Raw genomic sequence first — 17507 nt, 5'->3', positions numbered from 1 at the left:
CTCATAGGTTCATGTATTTGAACCCATTCTTGATCCCCAGATGGTGGTGCTTTTATAGATGGAAGTTTCTGTCCCACCAGGTCCCACAGCTGTTCAGTCCCAAAGAAACACACAGAGACTTATATTAATTATAAAATGTTTGGCCTATTAGCTTAGGCTTATTATTAACTAACTCTTATATCTTACATTAATCCATCATTGTCTGTGGTAGCCATGTGTCTTGGTATCTTTTCTCAGTAAGGCGTTCTCATCTTGCTTCCCCTGTATCTTTCTGGTGGCTGCATCTCTACCTTTCCTCTTCCCAGAATTCTCCTAGTCTGGTTGCCCCTCCTATACTTCCTGCCAGACTACTGACCAATCAGTGTTTTATTAAACCAATACAAGTGACAAATTTTTACAGCGAACAAAAGCATTATTCCCACAGCACAGTAGAACTGCAAACATCCTTTTTGCCTCTCTACACTAGAGGCTGCAAATGACTTCTGTGGGCATCTGTGTCACCTGCATTATTAGTTCTTGCTCCTGAGCTTGCTATGAACCGGATTCTAAATGAATACACGATGTTTTGGTTAGTTTGTTTTGTTTTTGTTTGTTTTTGTCAGTTTGACACAGGCCAGGATCATCTGAGAAGAGGAACGCCAATTGAGAAAATGCTCCCATATGACTGACCTACAAGCAAGGCTGTGGTGCATTTTCCAGACTGATTGCTGAAGTGGGAGGACCCTGCTCACTGTGGGCGGCACTATCTCTTAGAAAGTGGTCCTGAGTACATAAGAAAGAAAACCAAGCAAGCCAGTAAGCAGCACTCCTCCATGGTCTCTGCTTCAGTGCCTACCCCCCGGGTTCCTGCCCTCCACTTCCCTCCGTGATGGAGACCTGAGAGCTGTATGAAGAAATAGTTCCTTTCCTCCCCTCATTGACTTTGGTCGTGGCATTTTACCACAGCAATAGGAAGCAGGCAAAGCACGAACCATATATCTGATGACGACTCATTGGTGCTTCCCTCTGAAGCACTGGATTACCAGAAGTGCTTTCTCAGAATACCTGATGTCATTTGATTCCCCCAACACACAACTCTATGAAGATGGCATAGCCATTGAGCACACTGAGAAACTGGTCATCCAGGGTCCAAGAATCTGTGTGGTACTGAATAGCAGGTATGGGTTCAAGTCCAGAGTGAGGCTTCCCCCTTCTAGCTTCCTGCCAGCAGCTCATAAAGAACTGAGGCAGAAGGGACCACAAGCAGTGACATGAGGAATCCTGGCTTGTTCTTTCATTGCACTGAGAAGAGAATTGTGCCTAGTGTTCCCCCTTCTTAGGGCTAGAATGAAAGCCACAGCCTCTTCTGAATTCTGAACTCTGTCTGCCCTGAGAAAACACTATTTGCTGCTAATGATCCCAAGTCAGGTTTAATAGGTAATCGAAGCCCTTTCCAATCACCCATGCAGCACAGTGATGAGCAGGAGGAAGACACATGGACCTGTACTTGGTGAGCAAATGAGGCAATGACATAGCCATGAGGCAAACATAATGGCTGTTTGGGGTGAAGGTTTCCTTCAGAGGACACCTCTCTAATACAGGCTGTTCCAAGGCCACTGACCAACCTGGGGAGTCCTTGAAGGATAGGGAGCCAGCTACACAAGAAAAGGCTGAGTGAATCAGAGACACCAGCACACCAGGTTGACAGGTAGTTAGAGCAGAACCCAGGGAATGCTGGGACAATGGTACAGAGAAGCAATATGTATCTGACCAGCCACCTGGGAGAGGTAGTTTCTGCTGCACAGTCACAGCCAGCACCAAGTGAGGGCCCAGCCTGCCGCCAGGTGGCATTTGATCTAACTGCTGAGTGTGTTCTCTATGAATTATCTAACCAGGCTACCAAACACAGGTCTGGCCTTTGCACCAGCTTCTGAGCCTGCCACAGGCCAATCCCAACTAGGTTCCTAAAGCAACAATAAATTCCAGAGGCCCCTCCTGACCCCTCGCAGGTCACGTGGGTGTTGCTGTACCTCGGGGAGAAGCCAAGACTGGATGGTGTCTTCTCTAAGCTGATGCCAGGAAACAAACGCATGTGGCCCATCCTCAGCTTTGTGTGTGAGCATGCATCTGTGTGAGCTGGACTATTTGTGATGGATAAACTTCTATTTATATTGATAATTTTTAATTACCAATGCAGAGAGGGATTTTTAAATCCCCTATGAGAAGGGCTCTGTAATGGCTCCTGAGTGGGGAAGAGCCACTTTTCTTGGTGGGAGTGGCCATTGGGAGGTTACCCATGCCCCAGTGTGTGATCCCACATACGTGGGGATATGAGCAGCGGTAATTGAACTCAGTGGATTATTTCTTTTAAAGACATGAAATTGAAAGTGAGATCAGAGGTATGTTGGGAGGGGTAGGGGAGATGAAGAGTGGAAAGGACCAACATACATTGTGTACATGTATGAAGTCTTCAAAAATTAAATCAAGAAACAAAGAAAGATTGATTCCTGTGAGAGACCACAGAGTAGTACTTAGAATTAGTAAGAATCCATGGCTTATTCCTTAACTGGCTGGGCGAATCCAACTTCATTTGTGCCCCAAGAGCCCTGTACTGTTTTCTGAGAGAGGAGATGAGAACAATGCATACCCATAAGGCTTTATGATAACTGCAGGTACTGCACACAAGAGTTCAGGACAAGGTCAGAGATGGTCACAAGGCAATCCCTCTGGGCTGCCTACGTGCCAAGCATGACTCCCCTCCCCAGGACTGACAGTCAGAGCATTCTCCCGCCATCCTGCCTCCATGGTCCCACTCGGTCAGGTTTCAAGGGTCTGGTCCCTAGCTTCTGGCATTGTTTTGACATTGTGGAGCCTTTAGGAAGCATAGCCTGGCAGGCAGATGAAAGTCACAAGGGATGGGACTTTTGAAGGTTATCTTGCCCCTGTTCTTGCTTCCTGCTCTGCAGTGACTTGAACAGCTGTTGCAGAAAAGCCTCTGCCAGACAGAGACTGCACAGACTCACCACAGCGACTCCCCACGGTGCTCAGAAATCATGAGCCCAAATAGACCCACCTCCCCTAAGAAGTTACTAACAGGATTAAACAGGGGTCTCAGCCCAGAAGTGTGAATGCCAAGCTTGCTCATCACCCACTGAATGTATTCTCACATATCAAATCACTGAGTGAGGACCAGCAAGATGATTCAGCAGGTAAGAGGACTTGCTACCAAGTCTGATGACCTGAGTCTGACCTCTGAAAATCACGGTGGAAAGAGAGGATCAACCTCTGAAAGGTTGTCCTTTGACCTCCACACACTGTGGCATGCGTGTGTACACACACACACACACACACCACCACACATATAATCATGAGTACACACAGACCACAAATACACCATACACACAGACCACACACACACTACACATATACAGTCATAAGTATACATACACACACCACAATCATGAGCACACATATACAGACCACACATATACACAGACCACACACACCACATACATACAATCATAAGCACATACACACACAAGATAAATAAGTATGAATGTAAAAAAAAAATCTGACCATTAAATTACCCACTTCTAAAATGTTGTACTTCTTGCAGGAATGAGTCACACGCACAGCAATCTGCCAGTCACTGTTAAACAGGTGAAGAGAGAGAAATGATGAACATAAAAGGGATGGAAATAAAGTGCCCAAAATTTATATCTATCATCTTCACCCCTGTAGAAGGAAATTTCTGTCCCACCCAGTCCCACAGCCATTCAGGCCCAAAGAAACACACAGAGACTTATATTAATTATAACTGTTTGGCCTATTAGCTCAGGCTTATTATTAACTAGCTTTTACCACTTAAATTCACCCGTAATTCTTATCTATGTTTAGCCATGTGGCTTGGTAAAGGCATTCTCATCTTGCTTCCTCTGCATTGGGCTGGTAACTGTGTCTCTCTACTTTTCCTCTTCCCAGAATTCTCCTAGTCTGGTTGCCCCACCTATGCTTCCTGCCTGGCTACTGGCCAATCAGTGTTTTATTAAACTCATACAAGGGATAAATCTTTACAGTGTACAAGAGCATTCTCCCGCATCACAGCCTCTTAACAGACCATTACTGACTGGCATTCCTAAGGAAGGGCCGCTTCTCCAGCCTCAGTCCAGGAGGCTGGAGTTGGGCTGAGCCTGTAACCACTCACCACAGACTGGTCACAAAAACCAGTGTTACCTACAAATGAGCTAAATTAACCCAGCTGCAATGGCTCCCTTGTTGTAATAAGAGCGGTGGGCTACGTTCCTGGCACCTGGCCACCCGCACGGCTAGCTTTATATGAAATAATTACACAGAAACTGTATTCTTTTAAACACTGCTTGGCCCATAGTTCTAGCCTCTTATTGGCTAGTTCTTACATATTGATCTAACCCATTTCTAATATTCTGTGTAGCACCACGAGCTAGCTTACCAGGAAAGATCTTAACCTGCATCAGTCTGGAGTGAGAGAATCATGGCTACTCACTGACTCGGCTTCTTTCTCCCAGCATTCTGTTCTGTTTACTCCACCCACCTAAGGGTTGGCCTATCAAATGGGCCAAGGCAGTTTTCTTTATTAATTAACCAATGAAAGCAACAGATAAGATACAAGACCCACCTCCATCACTCCCTAAAACTCCTGGGCTGTTAAAAAAGTGTAAATCGAGATGATGAACCCTAAAATCATTTGAGGATAGACCCCAAGAGACTTCAGATGAGGGGAACAAAGCTATAGAAAATGCGATGAGAGTCAGGAGACATTGTTGGAGTTGGATTCCTGTCACCACCATTAAGCCCCTGGACCCTGCTTTACCTGAAGCTGACAGGCCATGAACTCTTCAATTCTTCAGCCAACTTCTTTTCAATGAAGCCAACCTAAAGCGGGTTCCCACCTTTGCACTTGAAATGACCCTAACTTATGCCTTTGCTTCAGGCAAGAACATAAAACAAAGTCAAAAGCGTGAACCAGAAATTACACAGAAATGGTTATCAGGGTTCCGAAACACCAGCTGTGTGGCCAGCATCAGGTCAGGCTGCAGCACACACCAGTGTGTGCCTCGTGTTGAACTTGGCATAACCACTCTGCCTATCCAGGCACCGCTCAGAACTTCTATATTTTTTTTTAAGTAAGATAAATAAAGCACCCAAATTTCCAATACCCAACTCTTTCTCTTGGTCTTTTTAAATGAATTCTGTGTCTTGGTTACCATTCCTTGTGTCAGAAGGAAGAAAAACAGACACACAGGAGAACTTCCCCATAAATCAATCTTGATTCCATTTCAAAGCCAGCAAGCTTTCCCAAGCATTCCAAAGGTCTCCTTTCTTGAGTGAAATACTACATTTATTTAATAAAGCAGGCAGGATTTACTATCTGGGCACGGGTAAGCACTTTTCATTTTCCACAAGATAGATGGCGGCTGCTGAAGGCTTTCTCTCTCTTTTCAGTTTTTTTTTTTTTTCGTCTTCCCGTCTCTCTTTTGCTATGACTGCACAACCTTCCCATCACAATTGAATTACTGAGCAGAGCCAAGGGGAGATTGTCCCTGTGGGGGTGCTGCGCAGGCTACAGGCTCTATTTCCTTTTAAAGATGGCTTTAAAGAATTAGAGATAAATATTATCAGCTGTGCCTTTAAATGATGCGGACTTACTACTGTGGCGGAGCTGTACCACTGCCCTCAAATGTGTGTGTGTGTGTTTGTATGTGTGTGATTGTGTGTATGTGTGCTTGTGTGTGTGTGAGATGCGAGAGTTACACTCATAGAGGACAAAGAAGGATGTTAGCTGTCTTGCTCCATCACTCTCTGCCTCACTCCCTTGAGGCAGCGTCTCTCACCGAACCTGGAGGTTGCCTGATGGCCAACCAAGGAGCCAGTCTGCCCCCCTCCCCGCCCCCCTGCCAGGGTTGTGGTTACAGGTGCCTATACCTGGCTTTTTAGGGAGCCACAGTAGTCTTCCTGTCCCCTCTCTGTCACAGTGCTGTGGTTCCGGGCACCTATGCCCGGCTTTTCAGAATCCCTTTCTTTCCTCCTGCGTGTGGAAACTAGGGCTCGAACTCAGGTTGCCGGGGTTCTGGTAGCAAGCCCTGTTTTTGCTGAGCTCTATTGCTGCCCAGGGATTTTGAACTCAGGTGATTATGGTTACACAGCAGGCAATCTTACCACTCAGCTAGCTCCACAGCCTTTAAAGTGCAAATGTACTGTTTGGGGGTAACTAAACCATTTCCTCTCCCAGTGTGCTCCCATTGTGCATGTGAGAAACACACACACACACATACATACACACACACACATACACACACACACACCTATACAGACACAGACACACACATACACACACACATACATACATACACACACACATACACACACACACCTATACAGACACAGACACACACATACACACACACATACACACCTCTTTCAGTTTAACTTGCTGGAGACCAGAGATGGGAAACAGACTGGCGAGAAACTGGACAGTCTGAAGATCTCCAGCCAGAGGAAGACAAAATGCTAAGCCAGATCTGGGTCCCTTGGTTTAAAGCGAGTTAAGGAGCCAGTGGTGCTTTAAATAGAGTGGCCATGGAGGAGAGAAAGCAGCTGCGAGGGCGAGAAAAGCCGTTTGTTTTCATTAGCTGCCAGCAGGACAGAAGGTGAGGGTTTCTCTCTCGACATCTTCACCCATAAGTTGGGCGGCAAGCCAGTTTGCTCTTTGGCAGAAAAACTCCAATTAAAAATGTATGACTTCCATCTTCCAGAGGAGGAGGGGACAAAAGTCAGTGCTGGGCTGTGCAAACACTGGAGGCTGAGGAAGCAAACAGAGGGACTCTCCTTACCTCACTTGCCACCTGCTGTCTGGGAAGCAGTACCGCTAATGGTGGGCGGAGTGTGGGCGAGGATCCAAAGTCACACTGGGCAGTCCTTACAGATGACCCTGTCATGAACCCCACACTGTAATTCCAATGGGCTGCATCGGGTGTTCAACAAATAACCCAAATCGTCCCTCCAGTAGCGTGCATGCAAGTACTTATGTACACACACACAAACCACACACACGTTTGTGTGTGCATGCACTCATGCACACAGACTTGCACAGTCCTTAATAACACTTCTGCCAATTCTTGTGCCAGGTCCTGGATTGTCAGTGCCCATGGAAATACTTCCTTCATCTCCTTCGGTCCCTTGGGCCTTTGTTCACTCTGCTCATGTTCCTCTGTATCCCCGGCTCTCTGTGGATGGTAAATGTTCATTTGTTTAGTGAAAGAATCTGTAATAACAATACCCAATTTCCTATTATATCCTCTCTGTGAATGTCTACCCTGACGGCCTTCCTTCCACATCCTCCTTAGCTCCACTGGAAGATTCCATATCCACCGAGTCATCGAGTGATCCATGCAAGAGTTCCCTGCTGATTTTATCAGGTGGAGCCTCCTAAGGCAAAGTGAATCTCCTGGGCCCCCCTTCCCCGAAGCTCAGAGGTTTTAGCTTCCATCAGAACAAAAAGACCATTCCGTGTGATCTCAGGCCTGTGATCACAGTGCTTGGGAGGCAGAAGACTGAGGCACAAGTGTTGCCCCAAGGTTGAGGCTGTGCAGGGCTACATAGCAAGTTCCAGGCCAGCCTGAACTAGAATTTAATACCTGTCTCAAGGAAGAAAGGAAAGAAGGAAGGAAGGAAGGAAGGAAGGAAGGAAGGAAGGAAGGAAGGAAGGAAGGAAAAAAGACAGAATTGACTTGAATTAGCAAGAACCTACTGGAAATTCATGGACCATTCACAACCCATGAATCTGATCTCTTTCACACCAAATACTTAATAAAAACCTCTCCTCCTGATCTCTGTGATCTCTTTCTGAGTGAGAGTCCTGGTCAGTGAGATTTCATTAGTAATAAATACATGTAAGCTGTATTGTCCAAGCTTGTCCTGCTAACATCTCAGATATTTTTGATTTTCCCTAGTGACTTGGTGTTAAGACTAGGTAACTCTGTGTACATTTGTTTTTAGTCCAGTTGTCACCACCGTTGGATCAATGTCTCTTGTGACAGTTTACCTTGGGAGTCTATTTTCTTATAGTGTTTGTTTTCTTTGTTTACCTTATTCACCAGTGAGTTTTCCTTTACTAACCCCTCCCCACAGTGACTCCCAGCTCCTTACATTTTCTTTTGTGATAGCATCCTTACAGTGACAGCTGCACCAAGTGACTTGCTCCTAATGACTAGAATATGATTTAAAAGTAATGTTTAGCTAGCATTTTACTTGCTGGACATCCACTGTGGCTGGCACATGTTGACAAAGAAAGCCGCTGTAGTGGAGAAGTTCCACGTAACTGGAGCCAACTTTATGTCAACCATTGGAGAAGAACTGAGGCTTCTGGTTCACAGGTATACATCAAGGGGGTTGATTTGGCCACAGCCGCACAGGTTTGGAAAATGATTCCTCCTTGGTGGAGCCTTCAGACAAAACTGTGGCTTTGGTGGACGACTTGACTACAGTCTAGTGTGAGACCTTGCGCCATAGACAAATAAATGAATCTGCCTACCCAAAGGAACTGGTCTGTAAGTGAGTATCCACAGGTGTGACCTTTGGCCTTGTCCAAGTCACATGAACAAAGATTTGGGCATTAGTCACCAAGACCCAGCACGGAGACAAAGCTGTTGAAGAAGCACAGGTCACCTTTTAAAGAGGGACTTTAATGAACTGAACATCCTTCCTCATTTTGGTAATCACAGAAATTAGTGAAGGCACTGAGGCTTGGCGAGTCATGTAGCCTGTCACCCGCTGTGTAGAACATGGGTCTTAGTGTGCATTATGTAAGGATCCCTTATGTGTCTGCAGAAAATTCACAACCCGTTCACACTTGGTCCTTTGTTCCTCTCTCCTAGAAAGACCTCAATGCGAGTTACCATGCTCCTCTGCAAGGTGTTTCCTGTGGCCAAAGGGAATGAAGTGTTACTCTGAAATAATATGTCATCCCCATTTGAAGTCGTGTGTCACCTGGATGGGTTAGGGCTTGGACACAACACCAGCAGTAGCAGTAACAAAATGGGGTCCCTCTGCTGATCACATCAAGTGTTTATTTTGGCTCCGAATTATAGCACAATTAATAAAAACCCAGACAACTCTTTTTTTTTTTTTTTTTTTTTTTTTTTTTTACTCGTGCTATACAGAAAGGACACCCAACACAAGTCAGCAATGAGGGTATGTGTTGTGGGACAATTGTTTTGTACTTTGTAAAGATTTGTCACTTGTATTTTAATAAAACGTTGATTGGCCAGTAGCCAGGCATGAAGTCTAGGCTGGACGAGAAGGCAGGAAATAGAGGTGGGACAATGAGAACAGAAGAATTCTGGGAAGAGAAAAGCTCAGTCTGCAGTTGTCAAGCAGATGCAGAGGAAGCAAGATGTGACTGCCTCGCTGATAAAGGTACCAAGCCATGTGGCTAACACAGACAAGAATTATGGGCTAATTTAAGATGTAAGAAAGAATTAATAAGAAGCTTGAGTTATTAGGCCAACCAGTTTATGATTAATGTAGACATCTGTGTATTTGTATGGGACTGAACGGCTGCAGGACTGGGTGGGACAGAAAGCTCTGTCAACAGGTATGCTTATTAGCACTCAGATATTTCAGAATATGTTTACCATGGTCTTCAGAGAAAAATGATGAGACAACATAAATGAATCCTTAGATGTTTTCCTGGAAGTGGCACAGATGACTTCTCCTCCTGTTTTACTGCCCTGCTATGTGGCCGTATTCTTCTCCTGTGTCCTACCTGTATCTGGCAGGGAGAGAGTCTGATATATTGGTGGACAGCATGAATGATTTTCACAAGTGCTAAATGCTACAACAGATACCAAATGGTCTACATCATTCTCGAAGGGCCCCTGCTGATAAGAACGGAAGTCTGTTCGCTGAGCTAATGGCTTTAGCATACCTTCCTTCAATCAGAGGTTGTTGACTGACCCCTGTGGGGCTTCATCCTCTGAATGAACGTGAGAAGGACACAGGGTACTCAGATCTCGGGCTTAGACAGATGAGGCTCAGGATTCCTGGACTGAGTAAAGCAGAGGACCCCTCCCAGTGAGACAGGCAGGCAGTATCCAAGCCCTTGAGGACCTGAACAGGAAGATAGAATGGAGAAAGATTGGCTTCACTCTTGCCTGGCTGCTGAGACAGAAGGCTGATCTTATGCTGCTCCCCATGTGCTAATGTCCCCCGTGTCCTGCTGCCCTCTGTGTCCCACTACGCCCCCGTGTCCTGTGTGTCCCACTGCCCTCCGTGTCCCACTGCCCTCTGTGTCCCACTGCCCTCCATATCCTGGTCCTCAGGCCTGAAGACTCAGATGGGACTCTGGCCTATCAGCTCCTCATTTTGTCTCCTTCTACCTACCCAGTGGTTTTCCAAGCTCCAGCTCACAGATGGCATGTCATCAGACTTTTCAGCTTCCACAATCGTGTCCTCCAAGATCTAGAGTTAATCCTTTTAGAGGTCCATTTCCTGTTGGTTCTTTTCCTCTGGAGAGCCCTAATTTATATAACCCCCCCTTTTTTTTTGCCAAGGCTTGTGTTGACAGAGAAAGAAAAAAAGCCACCTGATGATGGAGACCATGTTTAAAAGATGGAGGTACATCAACAAAAACACATTCACAGATAAATCAGATAATAAAGCTGTATGAAGCACATACCCATGGCAGGTGTGCAGGGTTGTTGTGTGTGTGCGTGTATGTTTGTGAGTTGTGTGTATGTGTGATAGCCCACTGTAATGTTGGTGCCAACATAGGTTAGCAAGAAATCCACTAGGAATGACACCCCAGGAGGCTGAAGCCCAACAGTGAGAAGGGCATTTGCATAGGGGAAGAAACCCCACGTCAAGGTTGCATCCAGAAGGTAAGGAAAGCCTTCAGAAGCCCCTGGTGGTAACAAAGACAGGAGACTGACCACATCATTGGGCATAATTCTTTATTTCCAAGAAATAGAGTGTAGATGTCAAAAGAAAAACAGCAATGATGGCCTGGAATTGGAGAACAGCAGAATAAATTTAGTTTGGATGGAGAGATGGGCAGAAGGGTATCATTATTCTCCCTAGATTGTGCACAGAGAGTTCTCATGGGCACCAATACCAGTAGCAAGAAGCACACCTATCTTCCATGTCTTAGCTTCTGATTACCCATCCCACAAAATTGGACCAGTGCTTTGGAGAAACACTTCCTGGGCTAAGAAAGAGGATGTACAAGCTGGGCATAGCACATGCTCAGGGATGAAAATGTGCTGGGTAAACTAAACTAAAGGGTTCCTCTGATCAAGCTGGAACAATTTGAAAATCTAAGCAAACAATGGTAGTAATGGATTATAGCCAATGAATAAACTCAGACACCAGAAGACCACAAATACAAGCAGGCAGGTAAGTGCATGGTTTGGTGGGAAATGGGACATTCGTGTAGCCAAAAAGACCTGCCGTCAGATTTATCCTAATTCCAGGTGGGGTGGGGGAGTGGGACCTATGGCAGTACACAAGCCCGGAGGTTCCACCTTGACCATCAGAGGTGTATCACAAGGAATGGGGATAAGATTAAATTGTGTCACCCATGAGGCTGCAAACAGCTGCGTTTCTGTAAGTCCCTGGTGAAGACACCTAGCTGGAATCTAATCAGGAGGAGTCAGGAAACAAATTCAAAGTGAGAGATACAGCACGAAATAAGCACCTGGCCTGTCATCCACAGAGAAGCCAAGACCAGTGCTGGGGAAATGCCCAGCTGGTAAAATGGCTGTCACATGAATGCGGAGCCCACATTCAGATCCCCAGAACCTATGCAGAGCCAGACAGAGCAGTGGGCAGCTGCACACTAGCAGCAGGGACAGAGGCAGTGGCTTCCTAGAAGAATCAGTGAGCTAGGTTCAGTGAGGAAGGGACCCTTCCTCAAAAGCTACAGTGGAGGGGCTGAGGAAGATGTCCGACACCAGCTCTGAGCTCCATATGTGCATGCCCTGCATGGGCACACATATGACCACACATCCACAGGAAGAGTCAGGGTCACTGGAGGTGGATGGTGACCATGGAAACCTCTGGTGCGAGGGACACGATTCCAGTGCAGAGGATTTCGCTACAGGGAACACTGTTGAGACAGTTGTTGAAACCCACTGGAGTATGGGAACCAAGGAATTGGTATCAATTTCCTGTTGTTGATGATCTCAGGATAACACTATAGATTTTCCTTGTTTGTTAGAAATACACACTTAAGCATTTGTGGACAAGGGGTCTTCAGAGGGTTCATATGCAAAACATGGTTCTGTGGTACATTTCTTTTTTTTTCTTTTTTTTCTTTTTTTTTTTTTTTTTTTGATTTTTGAGACAGGGTTTCTCTGTAGCTTTTGGTTCCTGTCCTGGAACTAGCTCTTGTAGACCAGGCTGGTCTCGAACTCACAGAGATTCACCTGCCTCTGCCTCCCAAGTGCTGGGATTAAAGGCGTGCACCACCACCGCCCGACTGTGGTACATTTCTTAAATACTTCAAAATAACACAAAGAAGTTACACTGAAAATGTGCTGATGGTAGGTTGACAGGAAGAGATAGTTACAAAGTGGTGTGAACCCAATTTTGTTCTTTAAAATGGAACACACAGGTACATACACAGATGCCTTAAAACACACTCGTGCACACAAGTTGTTAGGAATATTTCCTAGTGCGAGCTCCCTGCCGATGCAAAAATTCCAATCAAGCCAAATCAAAACAAGCCAAATTAAGAAATATTCAGGTTTAATGGGGGGGTGGCCCTGAGGGGGAACCAGGAAGCCATGGGAACACGACCTCCAGGAGGAAGAAAGGGAGACCACGTGTTCCTCTTTTGGGAGATCACTTAAGTACCCTGGGGAATGGTACTGACCTGCTGGGATTATAAATCCAGACCCGGCCTGGGGGCTGGGGTAGATGCAAGGGGCTGGGGCATACTCTCCCAACTTGACACAAGTGTGTACCAATGAACTCACATGTACACAAGCCTACAACATCCTGCTTGTGACTCCATCAGAACAGAATGGCTTTTGTTGACTTTACTACAGCAGACTCCTCGTGAGTCATCTCGGGAATTTCGCACAGACTTTTTTTTTAGTGGATCTTATGTGAAAAGATGGGTTAAATTCAATTTCATTTTCCAACAACTGTGCAGCTCTAAGCCAGGATCCTTGTACATGCTAGGTTGGCAAAGGTACAACCAGTGACCTTCATTGCCACCCACAGTCAGGGTCTTACCTGAGATTGAATGATGGTGGTACCCAAAAGGTCTCTTAGTTGGTCACTTGGGTCATCTGAAGAATGTGTAGGAAACTCAGGATGGACCTGTGACCCTCTTCCCCACTCCAGACTTAACAAGTCACAGACCCCTGAAGGGAGACTGGAGAAGAGATTAATCTTTCTTGGGCTTGTCCCATATGTGGCAGCATGATTTGTTATGTTTGAAGTGAAGAAGTGATAATTTGATTGCTCAGAAAACATAAGGAGGAATAAATAAACCACCTGGGAATGGTCCAAGCTGATGTAATTTATGCAGTTGAGAATTCAAAGAGCCCCTCCTCACTTATAGTCTCCTCTGCTTGTCTCAAACTTAATGACTGCATTAAGAAAAATAATAGGAGAGCAGGCAAGGTGGCTCAGCAGGTAAAGGAGCTCACCCTCAAGCCTGAGGACCCGAGTTCAGTTCCCAAGACCTACAATGGTCAAAGGAAAGAGCAGTCTCCTGCAAGCTCTCCTTAGGACTTCACATATGCTGTGGCACATGGATACACACACACACACACATACATGCACACACATGCATGCACACATACATCTATAGACAATTCATTAATTTAAAAAATGTTTAATTAAAAACATTTTTTTTAAAAGGAAACAATGCGCAATAAAGACACAATCATTCCTCATTATAATATTAAAAGCAGTCTTCACACCAGGGTGGCCCTCTGTGGCTTGCAGAGCCAAGCATGTATTTTTATTTAAAGGCTCATTTTCATGCTGTAGCCCAGGAGCAACAGATATTAGCCTTGCCTGGCCTGTTGGTTGGCATCTGTAGTCCCAGCACCCACATGTGGCAGGCCCATAAGTTAGAGGCTAGCCTCCCTGCGATGCTAAGGGGACCTGCAGCTGCTTCGGCGTGCACCCTAGAATTATGGATTCAGAATTAGGGAAGGGGGAGTGTGTGTAGAAACAATATAGCATTTGTACTGAACATCCCCAGAGGTCTTAGGTGAAGGGAAGTTTAAAAATAATTAGAGAGTCTAAAACCCTCTTGGGGAAGCAAGGAAGAAAATAGCAGTGCCATTTACCTGCCCAAGGTCATTTAGGGGTTGACTGGGGGACTTTCAGTCCTGGTAGCTTTCCACAGCCTTCATAGTCACTGGGCACCTGGTCAGGTCCTGGAAGGACTCCTACCCCCTCTCTACTTCATCTAAGTAACATCCTTTGCAAAGGGCAGAAGGAAGCTAGGTCTTAGTGACTCACCAAGAGTCGGGTTGCTCCAGAATCCACACCCCTCCTGGGCATTAAAAGAGCCGTCCTATCCACTCGGCACCCACTGGCATGCAGGCTTCCTCATCTCTCCTTGTTCATCTCAGCTCACACCTGAATTCTAGCAGGAGGAAGTCTGGGGCTCCTGAGGACCAGTCCTCATCTTCGGGGACAAGCTCACAGTCTTGCCAAGTATGGCCAGGACTGTGGACATTTGCTGCAGTGTGAACTGGTCACACCACGGGGTGGAAGGAGAGCTTGATGAAGTCAGCAGATTCCTTCTGTCCGCCCCGGTCTCTCCTTCACCTTCCCAAGCGGCAGCTCTCCATGGACTCTTCTCTTTGTTCTTGAGGGAAAAATGTAACAAAATGCAAATAGTTTGGAAAATTTCCAGCCATCTCAGGCACAATTCACCTAGAGCCATGACCCCCTCATGCTCGGCCACAGTTTGTTGGGAAAACTCATGGAATGAGATGCTGGGCATGAAAACAAACGAGAAGGAAACTTTCATTAACGTCATTCTAACTATGACGTCGGCAAGGGAGCCTCGGAGACAAAAAGGAAGTGCAACCATACAAGATTCTTAAGGAGTTGCTTTCCTTACAAACCTGAGTGCACAGGTTCACACTTTACCTATTCACACTCCCCCTATTCACACTTTCCCCATTCACACCTCACCTAGTCACACTTTCCCTATGCTTTAAAGGAAGCCATGTGTTGGCTCAGAGGAATGGGCTGATTCACAAGGGATAACCCCTGCCCCAAGTTACAAGTACCAACATAGGTTTCCTGTGGACTATAACCCTCCAGAGACTGGCTGTCGATAGGGCGCCAAGTGAGCTTCAAAGGGCCTTGAATCACCTAAGACAGGCTGAGGCCAAGGTCTGCAATGCTCACTTCCTAGAACCAAAGATGCTCTTTAAAAATCAGACAATGACATGCAATAAAGAGCTTCCCTTCTGAAGCACTCAACCCCCACCGCTGTACCAGGAGGCCTTGCAGTCACACTCCAGCCTTTGCCCAAGCCTTAGCCCTGAAAGAACACGTGGTAAAAACAGTGAGGGGCCGGGTTGCAGTCGGTGTCCACTTTACAACCCTCAGCTCCTTGAGTTCAGCCTATGCTAACACGACGCTCTGCCTTCACATGCAAAGCTCCCATCTACAAACTGCAGAGGCATTTGCCAAGAGTATGGCAATGTGTAGCAAGCCTGAGAGGCCAGGTTCAGAGTGCAGCATACACAGTAGGCAGACAGAGCATACAGTAGGCACACGGTGTATACGGGGTACACAGTGGGCAAACAGAGCATACAGTAGGCACATGGTGTATAAGGGGTACACAGTGGGCAGACAGAGCATACAGTAGGCACACGGTGTATGATGTTTCTCCACTTTCTCCAGCACTTGGCAAAATGCTTGCCTTATAAACGTAAAGATCTGCATCCTGTCCCCAGAACCCATGGGCAAAGCTCAGGGTGGCAGAGCATACCTTAGTCTCAGTGCTGAGGAGAGGAAGACAGGAAGTCCTGGAGTTCTCATAATGGTCAGTCTAGCCAAATCACTTAGTTCTGAGTTCAATGAGAAACACTGTCTCCAAAAACTAGTATGGAGATTGACTGATGAAGCCACCCCACCTTGGCCTCTGGCCTCCACATGCATGCACACAGGTGCACACAGATGACCATGGGCACATACATACACAGAGTCAAATAGTAAGTTCCTTTTTAGAATATTTTGCTTTTAAAAATAGATTCTTCTCTGATACAATACATCCCAATCACCATTTCTCCTCCCTCCACCCCCATCCCGGTTCCCCTCATCCCCAGATCCACTCCCTCTCCATTTCCATTCAAAAGAGAACAGGCCTCCTAGAGACAACAACGAAACACGATAAAACAAGATACAAGAAATAATACAAGAAAAGACCCTCATATTGAGGCTGGACAAGGCAACCCAATAGGAGGGAAAGAGCCCCAAGAGCTGGCAAAAGAGTCATAGGTAGATCTGTTCCCGCTGTTAGGAGTCCCACAGAAACACTAAGTCAACAGCCGTGACATCACAGAGGACCTGGTGCAGACCTGTGTCGGCCCCATGTTGCTGCTACAGTGTCCATGATTCCATGTGAGCCCTGCTTATCTGTGTACTCATGGGGTTCTCCATGCCCTCTGACTCCTATGATCTTTCCACCCCTCTTCTGCTGGGTTCCCCAAGTTCCAAGGGGAGGGACCCTAGAGAAACTTCCAATTTAAACTGTCTCTTCAAATGATGTCTGTCTGTCTCTGCACCTGCTCCCATCTGCTGCCAGAGGAAGCCTCTCTGATGATGACTGGATAAGGCACCAATCTGAAAGTAGCAGAATATCAGTAGGAATCATTTCAATAACTTTTCTTTTCTTTCTTTCTTTTTTTTTTTTTTTTTTTTTTTTGGCTAGTGTTGTACCAGAGTCTGGATAGCCCAGAGACCTAGGGTAGAAGAAATAATTTCTTAAAAGTCTGCCTAGGGTGGGAGGGGGATTGAAAGAAAACAAAAGAGCACCCCAAACCTCAAGAGAAAGTTCCTTCCTTCCTTCTTTCTCTTCTTCCTTCTTTCTTTCTTTTCTTCCTTCCTTCCTAGCATATATTAGTCTTGAAGTCTCAAATGCCATGGACAACCTTATGGTTTCAATGCCACCTCAGCTCATAGCATTGTACCAACGAGCATCATAAAGGGGGGACTTGAATCTTTTTCTTTTCTTCTTAATAGTTCAGAAGTCGAGGAATCTCATACTGCAGGACTTTTTCATGGTTCTTATGGATTCCATGGTCCCTTTACAGGCGTTTATAGAATATTGTCTTACCGTCTTCCAAGAGGAAAAAAAAATGGGTAAAATCCTCTGGCCCCTGAGGCCAGCACAGGGGCTTCTGATATCAGTCATCTGAAATCCTGCAGCCTTGGAAGTCTAAGCTCAAGACAGGCTCCCAGGCCAAGGAGAGCAAAATGTGACTTTCTGCCAAGTTCTGAAAGAG

This window comes from Chionomys nivalis, chromosome 9 (assembly GCF_950005125.1).
Source record: "Chionomys nivalis chromosome 9, mChiNiv1.1, whole genome shotgun sequence".
NCBI lineage: Eukaryota > Metazoa > Chordata > Mammalia > Rodentia > Cricetidae > Chionomys > Chionomys nivalis.
This window is presented reverse-complemented; position numbering follows the sequence as displayed.